The 18,099-nt window shown below is 37.8% G+C and overlaps 24 non-coding genes across 24 annotated transcripts; all 24 read left to right on the top strand.

The window, feature by feature from the left end:
* The first annotated feature begins 402 nt into the window (after positions 1-402).
* TRNAL-UAA (transfer RNA leucine (anticodon UAA)) lies at positions 403-485 on the top strand. Its single transcript has one exon. It is a non-coding gene; the product is annotated as a tRNA-Leu (tRNA).
* A 192-nt stretch (positions 486-677) lies between these two features.
* TRNAL-UAA (transfer RNA leucine (anticodon UAA)) lies at positions 678-760 on the top strand. Its single transcript has one exon. It is a non-coding gene; the product is annotated as a tRNA-Leu (tRNA).
* A 757-nt stretch (positions 761-1,517) lies between these two features.
* On the top strand, positions 1,518-1,600 carry TRNAL-UAA (transfer RNA leucine (anticodon UAA)). The gene has a single exon. It is a non-coding gene; the product is annotated as a tRNA-Leu (tRNA).
* A 192-nt stretch (positions 1,601-1,792) lies between these two features.
* On the top strand, positions 1,793-1,875 carry TRNAL-UAA (transfer RNA leucine (anticodon UAA)). The gene has a single exon. It is a non-coding gene; the product is annotated as a tRNA-Leu (tRNA).
* Positions 1,876-2,632: 757 nt separating this feature from the next.
* TRNAL-UAA (transfer RNA leucine (anticodon UAA)) lies at positions 2,633-2,715 on the top strand. The gene has a single exon. It is a non-coding gene; the product is annotated as a tRNA-Leu (tRNA).
* Positions 2,716-3,944: 1,229 nt separating this feature from the next.
* TRNAL-UAA (transfer RNA leucine (anticodon UAA)) lies at positions 3,945-4,027 on the top strand. Its single transcript has one exon. It is a non-coding gene; the product is annotated as a tRNA-Leu (tRNA).
* Positions 4,028-4,219: 192 nt separating this feature from the next.
* TRNAL-UAA (transfer RNA leucine (anticodon UAA)) lies at positions 4,220-4,302 on the top strand. Its single transcript has one exon. It is a non-coding gene; the product is annotated as a tRNA-Leu (tRNA).
* A 1,239-nt stretch (positions 4,303-5,541) lies between these two features.
* On the top strand, positions 5,542-5,624 carry TRNAL-UAA (transfer RNA leucine (anticodon UAA)). The gene has a single exon. It is a non-coding gene; the product is annotated as a tRNA-Leu (tRNA).
* A 963-nt stretch (positions 5,625-6,587) lies between these two features.
* On the top strand, positions 6,588-6,670 carry TRNAL-UAA (transfer RNA leucine (anticodon UAA)). The gene has a single exon. It is a non-coding gene; the product is annotated as a tRNA-Leu (tRNA).
* A 192-nt stretch (positions 6,671-6,862) lies between these two features.
* Positions 6,863-6,945, top strand: TRNAL-UAA (transfer RNA leucine (anticodon UAA)). Its single transcript has one exon. It is a non-coding gene; the product is annotated as a tRNA-Leu (tRNA).
* Positions 6,946-7,909: 964 nt separating this feature from the next.
* Positions 7,910-7,992, top strand: TRNAL-UAA (transfer RNA leucine (anticodon UAA)). Its single transcript has one exon. It is a non-coding gene; the product is annotated as a tRNA-Leu (tRNA).
* Positions 7,993-9,221: 1,229 nt separating this feature from the next.
* Positions 9,222-9,304, top strand: TRNAL-UAA (transfer RNA leucine (anticodon UAA)). The gene has a single exon. It is a non-coding gene; the product is annotated as a tRNA-Leu (tRNA).
* Positions 9,305-9,496: 192 nt separating this feature from the next.
* On the top strand, positions 9,497-9,579 carry TRNAL-UAA (transfer RNA leucine (anticodon UAA)). Its single transcript has one exon. It is a non-coding gene; the product is annotated as a tRNA-Leu (tRNA).
* A 757-nt stretch (positions 9,580-10,336) lies between these two features.
* Positions 10,337-10,419, top strand: TRNAL-UAA (transfer RNA leucine (anticodon UAA)). The gene has a single exon. It is a non-coding gene; the product is annotated as a tRNA-Leu (tRNA).
* Positions 10,420-10,611: 192 nt separating this feature from the next.
* On the top strand, positions 10,612-10,694 carry TRNAL-UAA (transfer RNA leucine (anticodon UAA)). Its single transcript has one exon. It is a non-coding gene; the product is annotated as a tRNA-Leu (tRNA).
* Positions 10,695-11,451: 757 nt separating this feature from the next.
* TRNAL-UAA (transfer RNA leucine (anticodon UAA)) lies at positions 11,452-11,534 on the top strand. The gene has a single exon. It is a non-coding gene; the product is annotated as a tRNA-Leu (tRNA).
* A 192-nt stretch (positions 11,535-11,726) lies between these two features.
* Positions 11,727-11,809, top strand: TRNAL-UAA (transfer RNA leucine (anticodon UAA)). Its single transcript has one exon. It is a non-coding gene; the product is annotated as a tRNA-Leu (tRNA).
* Positions 11,810-12,566: 757 nt separating this feature from the next.
* TRNAL-UAA (transfer RNA leucine (anticodon UAA)) lies at positions 12,567-12,649 on the top strand. The gene has a single exon. It is a non-coding gene; the product is annotated as a tRNA-Leu (tRNA).
* Positions 12,650-13,878: 1,229 nt separating this feature from the next.
* Positions 13,879-13,961, top strand: TRNAL-UAA (transfer RNA leucine (anticodon UAA)). Its single transcript has one exon. It is a non-coding gene; the product is annotated as a tRNA-Leu (tRNA).
* Positions 13,962-14,153: 192 nt separating this feature from the next.
* TRNAL-UAA (transfer RNA leucine (anticodon UAA)) lies at positions 14,154-14,236 on the top strand. Its single transcript has one exon. It is a non-coding gene; the product is annotated as a tRNA-Leu (tRNA).
* Positions 14,237-15,475: 1,239 nt separating this feature from the next.
* TRNAL-UAA (transfer RNA leucine (anticodon UAA)) lies at positions 15,476-15,558 on the top strand. Its single transcript has one exon. It is a non-coding gene; the product is annotated as a tRNA-Leu (tRNA).
* Positions 15,559-16,521: 963 nt separating this feature from the next.
* On the top strand, positions 16,522-16,604 carry TRNAL-UAA (transfer RNA leucine (anticodon UAA)). The gene has a single exon. It is a non-coding gene; the product is annotated as a tRNA-Leu (tRNA).
* A 192-nt stretch (positions 16,605-16,796) lies between these two features.
* TRNAL-UAA (transfer RNA leucine (anticodon UAA)) lies at positions 16,797-16,879 on the top strand. Its single transcript has one exon. It is a non-coding gene; the product is annotated as a tRNA-Leu (tRNA).
* Positions 16,880-17,843: 964 nt separating this feature from the next.
* TRNAL-UAA (transfer RNA leucine (anticodon UAA)) lies at positions 17,844-17,926 on the top strand. The gene has a single exon. It is a non-coding gene; the product is annotated as a tRNA-Leu (tRNA).
* Positions 17,927-18,099: the final 173 nt, after the last annotated feature.

The raw sequence follows: 18,099 nt of genomic DNA, 5'->3' as shown, positions 1-18,099 counted from the left end.
ATTAGAAAAATACGAGCAAAGTATTGAAAGTGATGGGCCAATAAATTACTATTGGTGCTCTTCCGCACCCTTTTAAAAATATTTTGAAGGTATCCAAAAACTAATCTCTGTTTTTACCCAGGAAATCTCTGACCATACTATGATGTTTCCAAACAACTCTGTGGTTAACAGTGGTTCTTTGTGGAATGTTTGTGTACAACACTTAATGAAAGGAATAAAATGGAATCAATGAGCCACAACAAAAGACGGTAGCACTGACCCCATTAACTTGAATGATCTTGGCATCCAGTTAATCTTCTGTAATAACCATAGTAATCTTCGACTTCAAATATCCTCTTACAACAATTTTACATTCAAAGTATAAATCTCAGTCACAATGATGCAAATTAACTCAAACAGGTCACCAGCATGACCGAGTGGTTGAGGCGTTGGACTTAAGTTCCAATGGATATGTATCCGCGTGGGTTCGAACCCCACTCCTGGTATGAGTTTTAACCTTGGCATTCTCCAAAGTGTTCCAAAGAAGAATGTTCTCTGAGTAACTTGCATCATCTTGGCATCCAGTTGATCTTCTGTAATAACCAAAGTAATCTTCCACTTCAAATATCCTCTAACAACTATTTTACATTCAAAGTATAAATCTCAGTCACAATGATGCAAAACAACTCAAACAGTCCACCAGGATGGACGAGTGGTTAAGGCATTGGACTTAAGATCCAATGGATATGTATCCGCGTGGGTGTGAACCCCACTCCTGGTATGAGTTTTAAATGTGGTGTTTACCATAGAGGAGCAGGCTCTGAGTAAACATGTAAGATCTTAGTAAACATTCCATCTCTTAGAATAACCCTAATTCTACTCCTTTCATATATGTTCTTATGACAAGCGTTTAAATACTGTACAAACCATAGATGCCGAAGTCTGTGCGCAGAATTTATCCAGAGCACTGAGACTTTTGATAAATTAAGCGCACATTAGACCGGCCTAACCCACTGTAGGTTGGTCTATATTGATGTGGGTAATAGACAACTTTGATAAATCTCCCACAAAGTCTCTCCATAGCATAACCTAGTGGTCTTTTTTAAAGATGCTGTTTTCCAGAGAGGTTTGGCTTGATTAGAAAAATATGAGCAAAGTTTTGAAAGGGATGGGCCAATTAATTACTATTGGTGCTCTGCCGCACCCTTTTAAAAATATTTTGAAGGTATCCAAAAACTAATCTCTGTTTTTACCCAGGAAATCTCTGACCATACTATGATGTTTCCAAACAACTCTGTGGTTAACAGTGGTTCTTTGTGGAATGTTTGTGTACAACACTTAATGAAAGGAATAAAATGGAATCAATGAGCCACAACAAAAGACGGTAGCACTGACCCCATTAACTTGAATCATCTTGGCATCCAGTTGATCTTCTGTAATAACCATAGTAATCTTCGACTTCAAATATCCTCTTACAACTATTTTACATTCAAAGTATAAATCTCAGTCACAATGATGCAAATTAACTCAAACAGTTTACCAGGATGGCCGAGTGGTTAAGGCGTTGGACTTAAGATCCAATGGATATGTATCCGCGTGGGTTCGAACCCCGCTCCTGGTATGAGTTTTATCCTTGGCATTCTCCAAAGTGTTCCAAAGAAGAATGTTCTCTGAGTAACTTGCATCATCTTGGCATCCAGTGGATCTTCTGTAATAACCAAAGTAATCTTCCACTTCAAATATCCTCTAACAACTATTTTACATTCAAAGTATAAATCTCAGTCACAATGGTGCAAAATAACTCAAACAGTCCACCAGGATGGCCGAGTGGTTAAGGCATTGGACTTAAGATCCAATGGATATGTATCCGCGTGGGTGTGAACCCCACTCCTGGTATGAGTTTTAAATGTGGTGTTTACCATAGAGGAGCATGCTCTGAGTAAACATGTAAGATCTTAGTAAACATTCCATCTCTTAGAATAACCCTAATTCTACTCCTTTCATATATGTTCTTATGACAAGCGTTTAAATACTGTACAAACCATAGATGCCGAAGTCTGTGCGCAGAATTTATCCAGAGCACTGAGACTTTTGATAAATTAAGCGCACATTAGACCGGCCTAACCCACTGTAGGTTGGTCTATATTGATGTGGGAAATAGACAACTTTGATAGATCTCCCACAAAGTCTCTCCATAGCATAACCTAGTGGTCTTTTTTAAAGATGCTGTTTTCCGGACAGGTTTGGCTGGATTAGAAAAATATGAGCAAAGTTTTGAAAGGGATGGGCCAATTTATTACTATTGTTGCTCTTCCGCACCCTTTTAAAAATATTTTGAAGGTACCCAAAAACTAATCTCTGTTTTTACCCAGGAAATCTCTGACCATACTATGATGTTTCCAAACAACTCTGTGGTTAACAGTGGTTCTTTGTGGAATGTTTGTGTACAACACTTAATGAAAGGAATAAAATGGAATCAATGAGCCACAACAAAAGACGGTAGCACTGACCCCATTAACTTGAATCATCTTGGCATCCAGTTGATCTTCTGTAATAACCATAGTAATCTTCGACTTCAATTATCCTCTTACAACTATTTTACATTCAAAGTATAAATCTCAGTCACAATGATGCAAATTAACTCGAACAGTTCACCAGGATGGCCGAGTGGTTAAGGCGTTGGACTTAAGATCCAATGGATATGTATCCGCGTGGGTTTGAACCCCACTCCTGGTATGAGTTTTAACCTTGGCATTCTCCAAAGTGTTCCAAAGAAGAATGTTCTCTGAGTAACTTGCATCATCTTGGCATCCAGTTGATCTTCTGTAATAACCAAAGTAATCTTCCACTTCAAATATCCTCTAACAACTATTTTACATTCAAAGTATAAATCTCATTCACAATGATGCAAAATAACTCAAACAGTCCACCAGGATGGACGAGTGGTTAAGGCATTTGTCTTAAGATCCATTGGATATGTATCAGCGTGGGTTCGAACCCCACTCCTGGTATGAGTTTTAAATGTGGTGTTTACCATAGAGGAGCAGGCTCTGAGTAAACATGTAAGATCTTAGTAAACATTCCATCTCTTAGAATAACCCTAATTCTACTCCTTTCATATATGTTCTTATGACAAGAGTTTAAATACTGTACAAACCATAGATGCCGAAGTCTGTGCGCAGAATTTATCCAGAGCACTGAGACTTTTGATAAATTAAGCGCACATTAGACCGGCCTAACCCACTGTAGGTTGGTCTATATTGATGTGGGAAATAGACAACTTTGATAAATCTCCCACAAAGTCTCTCCATAGTGGTCTTTTTTAAAGATGCTGTTTTGCAGAGAGGTTTGGCTGGATTAGAAAAATATGAGCAAAGTTTTGAAAGGGATGGGCCAATTAATTACAATTGGTGCTCTTCTGCCCCCTTTTAAAAATATTTTGAAGATATCCAAGGTATCTATGTGGGAAATAGACAACTTTGATAAATCTCCCACATAGTCTTTCAATAGCATAATCTAGTGGTCTTTTTTAAAGATGCTGTTTTCCGGAGAGGTTTGGCTGGATTAGAAAAATAGAAGCAAAGTATTGAAAGTGATGGTCCAATTAATTACTATTGGTGCTCTTTCGCACCCTTTTAAAAATATTTTGAAGGTATCCAAAAACTAATCTCTGTTTTTACCCAGGAAATCTCTGACCATACTATGATGTTTCCAAACAACTCTGTGGTTAACAGTGGTTCTTTGTGGAATGTTTGTGTACAACACTTAATGAAAGGAATAAAATGGAATCAATGAGCCACAACAAAAGACGGTAGCACTGACCCCATTAACTTGAATCATCTTGGCATCCAGTTGATCTTCTGTAATAACCATAGTAATCTTCGACTTCAAATATCCTCTTACAACTATTTTACATTCAAAGTATAAATCTCAGTCACAATGATGCAAATTAACTCAAACAGTTCACCAGGATGGCCGAGTGGTTAAGGCGTTGGACTTAAGATCCAATGGATATGTATCCGCGTGGGTTCGAACCCCACTCCTGGTATGAGTTTTAACCTTGGCATTCTCCAAAGTGTTCCAAAGAAGAATGTTCTCTGAGTAACTTGCATCATCTTGGCATCCAGTTGATCTTCTGTAATAACCAAAGTAATCTTCCACTTCAAATATCCTCTAACAACTATTTTACATTCAAAGTATAAATCTCAGTCACAATGAAGCAAAATAACTCAAACAGTCCACCAGGATGGACGAGTGGTTAAGGCATTGGACTTAAGATCCAATGGATATGTATCCGCGTGGGTGTGAACCCCACTCCTGGTATGAGTTTTAAATGTGGTGTTTACCATAGAGGAGCAGGCTCTGAGTAAACATGTAAGATCTTAGTAAACATTCCATCTCTTAGAATAACCCTAATTCTACTCCTTTCATATATGTTCTTATGACAAGCGTTTAAATACTGTACAAACCATAGATGCCGAAGTCTGTGCGCAGAATTTATCCAGAGCACTGAGACTTTTGATAAATTAAGCTCACATTAGACCGGCCTAACCCAATGTAGGTTGGTCTATATTGATGTGGGAAATAGACAACTTTGATAAATCTCCCACAAAGTCTCTCCATAGCATAACCTAGTGGTCTTTTTTAAAGATGCTGTTTTGCAGAGAGGTTTGGCTGGATTAGAAAAATATGAGCAAAGTTTTGAAAGGGATGGGCCAATTAATTACAATTGGTGCTCTTCTGCCCCCTTTTAAAAATATTTTGAAGATATCCAAGGTATCTATGTGGGAAATAGATAACTTTGATAAATCTCCCACAAAGTCTTTCAATAGCATAATCTAGTGGTCTTTTTTAAATATGCTGTTTTCCGGAGAGGTTTGGCTGGATTAGAAAAATACGAGCAAAGTATTGAAAGTGATGGGCCAATAAATTACTATTGGTGCTCTTCCGCACCCTTTTAAAAATATTTTGAAGGTATCCAAAAACTAATCTCTGTTTTTACCCAGGAAATCTCTGACCATACTATGATGTTTCCAAACAACTCTGTGGTTAACAGTGGTTCTTTGTGGAATGTTTGTGTACAACACTTAATGAAAGGAATAAAATGGAATCAATGAGCCACAACAAAAGACGGTAGCACTGACCCCATTAACTTGAATGATCTTGGCATCCAGTTAATCTTCTGTAATAACCATAGTAATCTTCGACTTCAAATATCCTCTTACAACTATTTTACATTCAAAGTATAAATCTCAGTCACAATGATGCAAATTAACTCAAACAGGTCACCAGCATGAACGAGTGGTTGAGGCGTTGGACTTAAGTTCCAATGGATATGTATCCGCGTGGGTTCGAACCCCACTCCTGGTATGAGTTTTAACCTTGGCATTCTCCAAAGTGTTCCAAAGAAGAATGTTCTCTGAGTAACTTGCATCATCTTGGCATCCAGTTGATCTTCTGTAATAACCAAAGTAATCTTCCAGTTCAAATATCCTCTAACAACTATTTTACATTCAAAGTATAAATCTCAGTCACAATGATGCAAAATAACTCAAACAGTCCACCAGGATGGACGAGTGGTTAAGGCATTGGACTTAAGATCCAATGGATATGTATCCGCGTGGGTGTGAACCCCACTCCTGGTATGAGTTTTAAATGTGGTGTTTACCATTGAGAAGCAGACTCTGAGTAAACATGTAAGATCTTAGTAAACATTCCATCTCTTAGAATAACCCTAATTCTACTCCTTTCATATATGTTCTTATGACAAGCGTTTAAATACTGTACAAACCATAGATGCCGAAGTCTGTGCGCAGAATTTATCCAGAGCACTGAGACTTTTGATAAATGAAGCGCACATTAGACCGGCCTAACCCACTGTAGGTTGGTCTATATTGATGTGGGAAATAGACAACTTTGATAAATCTCCCACAAAGTCTCTCCATAGCATAACCTAGTGGTCTTTTTTAAAGATGCTGTTTTGCAGAGAGGTTTGGCTGGATTAGAAAAATATGAGCAAAGTTTTGAAAGGGATGGGCCAATTAATTACAATTGGTGCTCTTCTGCCCCCTTTTAAAAATATTTTGAAGATATCCAAGGTATCTATGTGGTAAATAGACAACTTTGATAAATCTCCCACAAAGTCTTTCAATAGCATAATCTAGTGGTCTTTTTTAAAGATGCTGTTTTCCGGAGAGGTTTGGCTGGATTAGAAAAATACGAGCAAAGTATTGAAAGTGATGGGCCAATTAATTACTATTGGTGCTCTTCCGCACCCTTTTAAAAATATTTTGAAGGTATCCAAAAACTAATCTCTGTTTTTACCCAGGAAATCTCTGACCATACTATGATGTTTCCAAACAACTCTGTGGTTAACAGTGGTTCTTTGTGGAATGTTTGTGTACAACAATTAATGAAAGGAATAAAATGGAATCAATGAGCCACAACAAAAGACGGTAGCACTGACCCCATTAACTTGAATCATCTTGGCATCCAGTTGATCTTTTGTAATAACCATAGTAATCTTCGACTTCAAATATCCTCTTACAACTATTTTACATTCAAAGTATAAATCTCAGTCACATGATGCAAATTAACTCAAACAGTTCACCAGGATGGCCGAGTGGTTAAGGCGTTGGACTTAAGATCCAATGGATATGTATCCGCGTGGGTTCGAACCCCACTCCTGGTACGACTTCTAACCTTGGCATTCTCCAAAGTGTTCCAAAGAAGAATTTTCTCTGAGTAACTTGCATCATCTTGGCTTCCAGTTGATCTTCTGTAATAACCAAAGTAATCTTCCACTTCAAATATCCTCTAACAACTATTTTACATTCAAAGTATAAATCTTAGTCACAATGATGCAAAATAACTCAAACAGTCCACCAGGATGGACGAGTGGTTAAGGCATTGGACTTAAGATCCAATGGATATGTATCCGCGTGGGTGTGAACCCCACTCCTGGTATGAGTTTTAAATGTGGTGTTTACCATAGAGGAGCAGGCTCTGAGTAAACATGTAAGATCTTAGTAAACATTCCATCTCTTAGAATAACCCTAATTCTACTCCTTTCATATATGTTCTTATGACAAGCGTTTAAATACTGTACAAACCATAGATGCCGAAGTCTGTGCGCAGAATTTATCCAGAGCACTGAGACATTTGATAAATTAAGCGCACATTAGACCGGCCTAACCCACTGTAGGTTGGTCTATATTGATGTGGGAAATAGACAACTTTGATAAATCTCCCACAAAGTCTCTCCATAGCATAACCTAGTGGTCTTTTTTAAAGATGCTGTTTTGCAGAGAGGTTTGGCTGGATTAGAAAAATATGAGCAAAGTTTTGAAAGGGATGGGCCAATTAATTACAATTGGTGCTCTTCTGCCCCCTTTTAAAAATATGTTGAAGATATCCAAGGTATCTATGTGGGAAATAGACAACTTTGATAAATCTCCCACAAAGTCTTTCAATAGCATAATCTAGTGGTCTTTTTTAAAGATGCTGTTTTCCGGAGAGGTTTGGCTGGATTAGAAAAATACGAGCAAAGTATTGAAAGTGATGGGCCAATTAATTACTATTGGTGCTCTTCCGCACCCTTTTAAAAATATTTTGAAGGTATCCAAAAACTAATCTCTGTTTTTACCCAGGAAATCTCTGACCATACTATGATGTTTCCAAACAACTCTGTGGTTAACAGTGGTTCTTTGTGGAATGTTTGTGTACAACACTTAATGAAAGGAATAAAATGGAATCAATGAGCCACAACAAAAGACGGTAGCACTGACCCCATTAACTTGAATCATCTTGGCATCCAGTTGATCTTCTGTAATAACCATAGTAATCTTCGACTTCAAATATCCTCTTACAACTATTTTACATTCAAAGTATACATCTCAGTCACAATGATGCAAATTAGCTCAAACAGTTCACCAGGATGGCCGAGTGGTTAAGGCGTTGGACTTAAGATCCAATGGATATGTATCCGCGTGGGTTCGAACCCCACTCCTGGTACGTCTTTTAACCTTGGCATTCTCCAAAGTGTTCCAAAGAAGAATGTTCTCTGAGTAACTTGCATCATCTTGGCATCCAGTTGATCTTCTGTAATAACCAAAGTAATCTTCCACTTCAAATATCCTCTAACAACTATTTTACATTCAAAGTATAAATCTCATTCACAATGATGCAAAATAACTCAAACAGTCCATCAGGATGGACGAGTGGTTATGGCATTTGACTTAAGATCCATTGGATATGTATCAGCGTGGGTTCGAACCCCACTCCTGGTATGAGTTTTATATGTGGTTATTACCATAGAGGAGCAGGCTCTGAGTAAACATGTAAGATCTTAGTAAACATTCCATCTCTTAGAATAACCCTAATTCTACTCCTTTCATATATGTTCTTATGACAAGCGTTTAAATACTGTACAAACCATAGATGCCGAAGTCTGTGCGCAGAATTTATCCAGAGCACTGAGACTTTTGATAAATTAAGCGCACATTAGACCGGCCTAACCCACTGTAGGTTGGTCTATATTGATGTGGGAAATAGACAACTTTGATAAATCTCCCACAAAGTCTCTCCATAGTGGTCTTTTTTAAAGATGCTGTTTTGCAGAGAGGTTTGGCTGGATTAGAAAAATATGAGCAAAGTTTTGAAAGGGATGGGCCAATTAATTACAATTGGTGCTCTTCTGCCCCCTTTTAAAAATATTTTGAAGATATCCAAGGTATCTATGTGGGAAATAGACAACTTTGATAAATCTCCCACAAAGTCTTTCAATAGCATAATCTAGTGGTCTTTTTTAAATATGCTGTTTTCCGGAGAGGTTTGGCTGGATTCGAAAAATACGAGCAAAGTATTGAAAGTGATGGGCCAATAAATTACTATTGGTGCTCTTCCGCACCCTTTTAAAAATATTTTGAAGGTATCCAAAAACTAATCTCTGTTTTTACCCAGGAAATCTCTGACCATACTATGATGTTTCCAAACAACTCTGTGGTTAACAGTGGTTCTTTGTGGAATGTTTGTGTACAACACTTAATGAAAGGAATAAAATGGAATCAATGAGCCACAACAAAAGACGGTAGCACTGACCCCATTAACTTGAATGATCTTGGCATCCAGTTAATCTTCTGTAATAACCATAGTAATCTTCGACTTCAAATATCCTCTTACAACTATTTTACATTCAAAGTATAAATCTCAGTCACAATGATGCAAATTAACTCAAACAGGTCACCAGCATGACCGAGTGGTTGAGGCGTTGGACTTAAGTTCCAATGGATATGTATCCGCGTGGGTTCGAACCCCACTCCTGGTATGAGTTTTAACCTTGGCATTCTCCAAAGTGTTCCAAAGAAGAATGTTCTCTGAGTAACTTGCATCATCTTGGCATCCAGTTGATCTTCTGTAATAACCAAAGTAATCTTCCACTTCAAATATCCTCTAACAACTATTTTACATTCAAAGTATAAATCTCAGTCACAATGATGCAAAATAACTCAAACAGTCCACCAGGATGGACGAGTGGTTAAGGCATTGGACTTAAGATCCAATGGATATGTATCCGCGTGGGTGTGAACCCCACTCCTGGTATGAGTTTTAAATGTGGTGTTTACCATAGAGGAGCAGGCTCTGAGTAAACATGTAAGATCTTAGTAAACATTCCATCTCTTAGAATAACCCTAATTCTACTCCTTTCATATATGTTCTTATGACAAGCGTTTAAATACTGTACAAACCATAGATGCCGAAGTCTGTGCGCAGAATTTATCCAGAGCACTGAGACTTTTGATAAATTAAGCGCACATTTGACCGGCCTAACCCACTGTAGGTTGGTCTATATTGATGTGGGAAATAGACAACTTTGATAAATCTCCCACAAAGTCTCTCCATAGCATAACCTAGTGGTCTTTTTTAAAGATGCTGTTTTCCAGAGAGGTTTGGCTTGATTAGAAAAATATGAGCAAAGTTTTGAAAGGGATGGGCCAATTAATTACTATTGGTGCTCTTCCGCACCCTTTTAAAAATATTTTGAAGGTATCCAAAAACTAATCTCTGTTTTTACCCAGGAAATCTCTGACCATACTATGATGTTTCCAAACAACTCTGTGGTTAACAGTGGTTCTTTGTGGAATGTTTGTGTACAACACTTAATGAAAGGAATAAAATGGAATCAATGAGCCACAACAAAAGACGGTAGCACTGACCCCATTAACTTGAATGATCTTGGCATCCAGTTAATCTTCTGTAATAACCATAGTAATCTTCGACTTCAAATATCCTCTTACAACAATTTTACATTCAAAGTATAAATCTCAGTCACAATGATGCAAATTAACTCAAACAGGTCACCAGCATGACCGAGTGGTTGAGGCGTTGGACTTAAGTTCCAATGGATATGTATCCGCGTGGGTTCGAACCCCACTCCTGGTATGAGTTTTAGCCTTGGCATTCTCCAAAGTGTTCCAAAGAAGAATGTTCTCTGAGTAACTTGCATCATCTTGGCATCCAGTTGATCTTCTGTAATAACCAAAGTAATCTTCCACTTCAAATATCCTCTAACAACTATTTTACATTCAAAGTATAAATCTCAGTCACAATGATGCAAAACAACTCAAACAGTCCACCAGGATGGACGAGTGGTTAAGGCATTGGACTTAAGATCCAATGGATATGTATCCGCGTGGGTGTGAACCCCACTCCTGGTATGAGTTTTAAATGTGGTGTTTACCATAGAGGAGCAGGCTCTGAGTAAACATGTAAGATCTTAGTAAACATTCCATCTCTTAGAATAACCCTAATTCTACTCCTTTCATATATGTTCTTATGACAAGCGTTTAAATACTGTACAAACCATAGATGCCGAAGTCTGTGCGCAGAATTTATCCAGAGCACTGAGACTTTTGATAAATTAAGCGCACATTAGACCGGCCTAACCCACTGTAGGTTGGTCTATATTGATGTGGGTAATAGACAACTTTGATAAATCTCCCACAAAGTCTCTCCATAGCATAACCTAGTGGTCTTTTTTAAAGATGCTGTTTTCCAGAGAGGTTTGGCTTGATTAGAAAAATATGAGCAAAGTTTTGAAAGGGATGGGCCAATTAATTACTATTGGTGCTCTGCCGCACCCTTTTAAAAATATTTTGAAGGTATCCAAAAACTAATCTCTGTTTTTACCCAGGAAATCTCTGACCATACTATGATGTTTCCAAACAACTCTGTGGTTAACAGTGGTTCTTTGTGGAATGTTTGTGTACAACACTTAATGAAAGGAATAAAATGGAATCAATGAGCCACAACAAAAGACGGTAGCACTGACCCCATTAACTTGAATCATCTTGGCATCCAGTTGATCTTCTGTAATAACCATAGTAATCTTCGACTTCAAATATCCTCTTACAACTATTTTACATTCAAAGTATAAATCTCAGTCACAATGATGCAAATTAACTCAAACAGTTTACCAGGATGGCCGAGTGGTTAAGGCGTTGGACTTAAGATCCAATGGATATGTATCCGCGTGGGTTCGAACCCCGCTCCTGGTATGAGTTTTATCCTTGGCATTCTCCAAAGTGTTCCAAAGAAGAATGTTCTCTGAGTAACTTGCATCATCTTGGCATCCAGTGGATCTTCTGTAATAACCAAAGTAATCTTCCACTTCAAATATCCTCTAACAACTATTTTACATTCAAAGTATAAATCTCAGTCACAATGGTGCAAAATAACTCAAACAGTCCACCAGGATGGCCGAGTGGTTAAGGCATTGGACTTAAGATCCAATGGATATGTATCCGCGTGGGTGTGAACCCCACTCCTGGTATGAGTTTTAAATGTGGTGTTTACCATAGAGGAGCATGCTCTGAGTAAACATGTAAGATCTTAGTAAACATTCCATCTCTTAGAATAACCCTAATTCTACTCCTTTCATATATGTTCTTATGACAAGCGTTTAAATACTGTACAAACCATAGATGCCGAAGTCTGTGCGCAGAATTTATCCAGAGCACTGAGACTTTTGATAAATTAAGCGCACATTAGACCGGCCTAACCCACTGTAGGTTGGTCTATATTGATGTGGGAAATAGACAACTTTGATAGATCTCCCACAAAGTCTCTCCATAGCATAACCTAGTGGTCTTTTTTAAAGATGCTGTTTTCCGGACAGGTTTGGCTGGATTAGAAAAATATGAGCAAAGTTTTGAAAGGGATGGGCCAATTTATTACTATTGTTGCTCTTCCGCACCCTTTTAAAAATATTTTGAAGGTACCCAAAAACTAATCTCTGTTTTTACCCAGGAAATCTCTGACCATACTATGATGTTTCCAAACAACTCTGTGGTTAACAGTGGTTCTTTGTGGAATGTTTGTGTACAACACTTAATGAAAGGAATAAAATGGAATCAATGAGCCACAACAAAAGACGGTAGCACTGACCCCATTAACTTGAATCATCTTGGCATCCAGTTGATCTTCTGTAATAACCATAGTAATCTTCGACTTCAATTATCCTCTTACAACTATTTTACATTCAAAGTATAAATCTCAGTCACAATGATGCAAATTAACTCAAACAGTTCACCAGGATGGCCGAGTGGTTAAGGCGTTGGACTTAAGATCCAATGGATATGTATCCGCGTGGGTTTGAACCCCACTCCTGGTATGAGTTTTAACCTTGGCATTCTCCAAAGTGTTCCAAAGAAGAATGTTCTCTGAGTAACTTGCATCATCTTGGCATCCAGTTGATCTTCTGTAATAACCAAAGTAATCTTCCACTTCAAATATCCTCTAACAACTATTTTACATTCAAAGTATAAATCTCATTCACAATGATGCAAAATAACTCAAACAGTCCACCAGGATGGACGAGTGGTTAAGGCATTTGTCTTAAGATCCATTGGATATGTATCAGCGTGGGTTCGAACCCCACTCCTGGTATGAGTTTTAAATGTGGTGTTTACCATAGAGGAGCAGGCTCTGAGTAAACATGTAAGATCTTAGTAAACATTCCATCTCTTAGAATAACCCTAATTCTACTCCTTTCATATATGTTCTTATGACAAGAGTTTAAATACTGTACAAACCATAGATGCCGAAGTCTGTGCGCAGAATTTATCCAGAGCACTGAGACTTTTGATAAATTAAGCGCACATTAGACCGGCCTAACCCACTGTAGGTTGGTCTATATTGATGTGGGAAATAGACAACTTTGATAAATCTCCCACAAAGTCTCTCCATAGTGGTCTTTTTTAAAGATGCTGTTTTGCAGAGAGGTTTGGCTGGATTAGAAAAATATGAGCAAAGTTTTGAAAGGGATGGGCCAATTAATTACAATTGGTGCTCTTCTGCCCCCTTTTAAAAATATTTTGAAGATATCCAAGGTATCTATGTGGGAAATAGACAACTTTGATAAATCTCCCACATAGTCTTTCAATAGCATAATCTAGTGGTCTTTTTTAAAGATGCTGTTTTCCGGAGAGGTTTGGCTGGATTAGAAAAATAGAAGCAAAGTATTGAAAGTGATGGTCCAATTAATTACTATTGGTGCTCTTTCGCACCCTTTTAAAAATATTTTGAAGGTATCCAAAAACTAATCTCTGTTTTTACCCAGGAAATCTCTGACCATACTATGATGTTTCCAAACAACTCTGTGGTTAACAGTGGTTCTTTGTGGAATGTTTGTGTACAACACTTAATGAAAGGAATAAAATGGAATCAATGAGCCACAACAAAAGACGGTAGCACTGACCCCATTAACTTGAATCATCTTGGCATCCAGTTGATCTTCTGTAATAACCATAGTAATCTTCGACTTCAAATATCCTCTTACAACTATTTTACATTCAAAGTATAAATCTCAGTCACAATGATGCAAATTAACTCAAACAGTTCACCAGGATGGCCGAGTGGTTAAGGCGTTGGACTTAAGATCCAATGGATATGTATCCGCGTGGGTTCGAACCCCACTCCTGGTATGAGTTTTAACCTTGGCATTCTCCAAAGTGTTCCAAAGAAGAATGTTCTCTGAGTAACTTGCATCATCTTGGCATCCAGTTGATCTTCTGTAATAACCAAAGTAATCTTCCACTTCAAATATCCTCTAACAACTATTTTACATTCAAAGTATAAATCTCAGTCACAATGAAGCAAAATAACTCAAACAGTCCACCAGGATGGACGAGTGGTTAAGGCATTGGACTTAAGATCCAATGGATATGTATCCGCGTGGGTGTGAACCCCACTCCTGGTATGAGTTTTAAATGTGGTGTTTACCATAGAGGAGCAGGCTCTGAGTAAACATGTAAGATCTTAGTAAACATTCCATCTCTTAGAATAACCCTAATTCTACTCCTTTCATATATGTTCTTATGACAAGCGTTTAAATACTGTACAAACCATAGATGCCGAAGTCTGTGCGCAGAATTTATCCAGAGCACTGAGACTTTTGATAAATTAAGCTCACATTAGACCGGCCTAACCCAATGTAGGTTGGTCTATATTGATGTGGGAAATAGACAACTTTGATAAATCTCCCACAAAGTCTCTCCATAGCATAACCTAGTGGTCTTTTTTAAAGATGCTGTTTTGCAGAGAGGTTTGGCTGGATTAGAAAAATATGAGCAAAGTTTTGAAAGGGATGGGCCAATTAATTACAATTGGTGCTCTTCTGCCCCCTTTTAAAAATATTTTGAAGATATCCAAGGTATCTATGTGGGAAATAGATAACTTTGATAAATCTCCCACAAAGTCTTTCAATAGCATAATCTAGTGGTCTTTTTTAAATATGCTGTTTTCCGGAGAGGTTTGGCTGGATTAGAAAAATACGAGCAAAGTATTGAAAGTGATGGGCCAATAAATTACTATTGGTGCTCTTCCGCACCCTTTTAAAAATATTTTGAAGGTATCCAAAAACTAATCTCTGTTTTTACCCAGGAAATCTCTGACCATACTATGATGTTTCCAAACAACTCTGTGGTTAACAGTGGTTCTTTGTGGAATGTTTGTGTACAACACTTAATGAAAGGAATAAAATGGAATCAATGAGCCACAACAAAAGACGGTAGCACTGACCCCATTAACTTGAATGATCTTGGCATCCAGTTAATCTTCTGTAATAACCATAGTAATCTTCGACTTCAAATATCCTCTTACAACTATTTTACATTCAAAGTATAAATCTCAGTCACAATGATGCAAATTAACTCAAACAGGTCACCAGCATGAACGAGTGGTTGAGGCGTTGGACTTAAGTTCCAATGGATATGTATCCGCGTGGGTTCGAACCCCACTCCTGGTATGAGTTTTAACCTTGGCATTCTCCAAAGTGTTCCAAAGAAGAATGTTCTCTGAGTAACTTGCATCATCTTGGCATCCAGTTGATCTTCTGTAATAACCAAAGTAATCTTCCAGTTCAAATATCCTCTAACAACTATTTTACATTCAAAGTATAAATCTCAGTCACAATGATGCAAAATAACTCAAACAGTCCACCAGGATGGACGAGTGGTTAAGGCATTGGACTTAAGATCCAATGGATATGTATCCGCGTGGGTGTGAACCCCACTCCTGGTATGAGTTTTAAATGTGGTGTTTACCATTGAGAAGCAGACTCTGAGTAAACATGTAAGATCTTAGTAAACATTCCATCTCTTAGAATAACCCTAATTCTACTCCTTTCATATATGTTCTTATGACAAGCGTTTAAATACTGTACAAACCATAGATGCCGAAGTCTGTGCGCAGAATTTATCCAGAGCACTGAGACTTTTGATAAATGAAGCGCACATTAGACCGGCCTAACCCACTGTAGGTTGGTCTATATTGATGTGGGAAATAGACAACTTTGATAAATCTCCCACAAAGTCTCTCCATAGCATAACCTAGTGGTCTTTTTTAAAGATGCTGTTTTGCAGAGAGGTTTGGCTGGATTAGAAAAATATGAGCAAAGTTTTGAAAGGGATGGGCCAATTAATTACAATTGGTGCTCTTCTGCCCCCTTTTAAAAATATTTTGAAGATATCCAAGGTATCTATGTGGTAAATAGACAACTTTGATAAATCTCCCACAAAGTCTTTCAATAGCATAATCTAGTGGTCTTTTTTAAAGATGCTGTTTTCCGGAGAGGTTTGGCTGGATTAGAAAAATACGAGCAAAGTATTGAAAGTGATGGGCCAATTAATTACTATTGGTGCTCTTCCGCACCCTTTTAAAAATATTTTGAAGGTATCCAAAAACTAATCTCTGTTTTTACCCAGGAAATCTCTGACCATACTATGATGTTTCCAAACAACTCTGTGGTTAACAGTGGTTCTTTGTGGAATGTTTGTGTACAACAATTAATGAAAGGAATAAAATGGAATCAATGAGCCACAACAAAAGACGGTAGCACTGACCCCATTAACTTGAATCATCTTGGCATCCAGTTGATCTTTTGTAATAACCATAGTAATCTTCGACTTCAAATATCCTCTTACAACTATTTTACATTCAAAGTATAAATCTCAGTCACATGATGCAAATTAACTCAAACAGTTCACCAGGATGGCCGAGTGGTTAAGGCGTTGGACTTAAGATCCAATGGATATGTATCCGCGTGGGTTCGAACCCCACTCCTGGTACGACTTCTAACCTTGGCATTCTCCAAAGTGTTCCAAAGAAGAATTTTCTCTGAGTAACTTGCATCATCTTGGCTTCCAGTTGATCTTCTGTAATAACCAAAGTAATCTTCCACTTCAAATATCCTCTAACAACTATTTTACATTCAAAGTATAAATCTTAGTCACAATGATGCAAAATAACTCAAACAGTCCACCAGGATGGACGAGTGGTTAAGGCATTGGACTTAAGATCCAATGGATATGTATCCGCGTGGGTGTGAACCCCACTCCTGGTATGAGTTTTAAATGTGGTGTTTACCATAGAGGAGCAGGCTCTGAGTAAACATGTAAGATCTTAGTAAACATTCCATCTCTTAGAATAACCCTAATTCTACTCCTTTCATATATGTTCTTATGACAAGCGTTTAAATACTGTACAAACCATAGATGCCGAAGTCTGTGCGCAGAATTTATCCAGAGCACTGAGACATTTGATAAATTAAGCGCACATTAGACCGGCCTAACCCACTGTAGGTTGGTCTATATTGATGTGGGAAATAGACAACTTTGATAAATCTCCCACAAAGTCTCTCCATAGCATAACCTAGTGGTCTTTTTTAAAGATGCTGTTTTGCAGAGAGGTTTGGCTGGATTAGAAAAATATGAGCAAAGTTTTGAAAGGGATGGGCCAATTAATTACAATTGGTGCTCTTCTGCCCCCTTTTAAAAATATGTTGAAGATATCCAAGGTATCTATGTGGGAAATAGACAACTTTGATAAATCTCCCACAAAGTCTTTCAATAGCATAATCTAGTGGTCTTTTTTAAAGATGCTGTTTTCCGGAGAGGTTTGGCTGGATTAGAAAAATACGAGCAAAGTATTGAAAGTGATGGGCCAATTAATTACTATTGGTGCTCTTCCGCACCCTTTTAAAAATATTTTGAAGGTATCCAAAAACTAATCTCTGTTTTTACCCAGGAAATCTCTGACCATACTATGATGTTTCCAAACAACTCTGTGGTTAACAGTGGTTCTTTGTGGAATGTTTGTGTACAACACTTAATGAAAGGAATAAAATGGAATCAATGAGCCACAACAAAAGACGGTAGCACTGACCCCATTAACTTGAATCATCTTGGCATCCAGTTGATCTTCTGTAATAACCATAGTAATCTTCGACTTCAAATATCCTCTTACAACTATTTTACATTCAAAGTATACATCTCAGTCACAATGATGCAAATTAGCTCAAACAGTTCACCAGGATGGCCGAGTGGTTAAGGCGTTGGACTTAAGATCCAATGGATATGTATCCGCGTGGGTTCGAACCCCACTCCTGGTACGTCTTTTAACCTTGGCATTCTCCAAAGTGTTCCAAAGAAGAATGTTCTCTGAGTAACTTGCATCATCTTGGCATCCAGTTGATCTTCTGTAATAACCAAAGTAATCTTCCACTTCAAATATCCTCTAACAACTATTTTACATTCAAAGTATAAATCTCATTCACAATGATGC

This window comes from Hyla sarda, chromosome 3 (assembly GCF_029499605.1).
Source record: "Hyla sarda isolate aHylSar1 chromosome 3, aHylSar1.hap1, whole genome shotgun sequence".
Taxonomy (NCBI): domain Eukaryota; kingdom Metazoa; phylum Chordata; class Amphibia; order Anura; family Hylidae; genus Hyla; species Hyla sarda.
The sequence above is the reverse complement of the archived record's forward strand: the minus strand, read 5'-3'. Positions and strand labels throughout refer to the sequence as shown.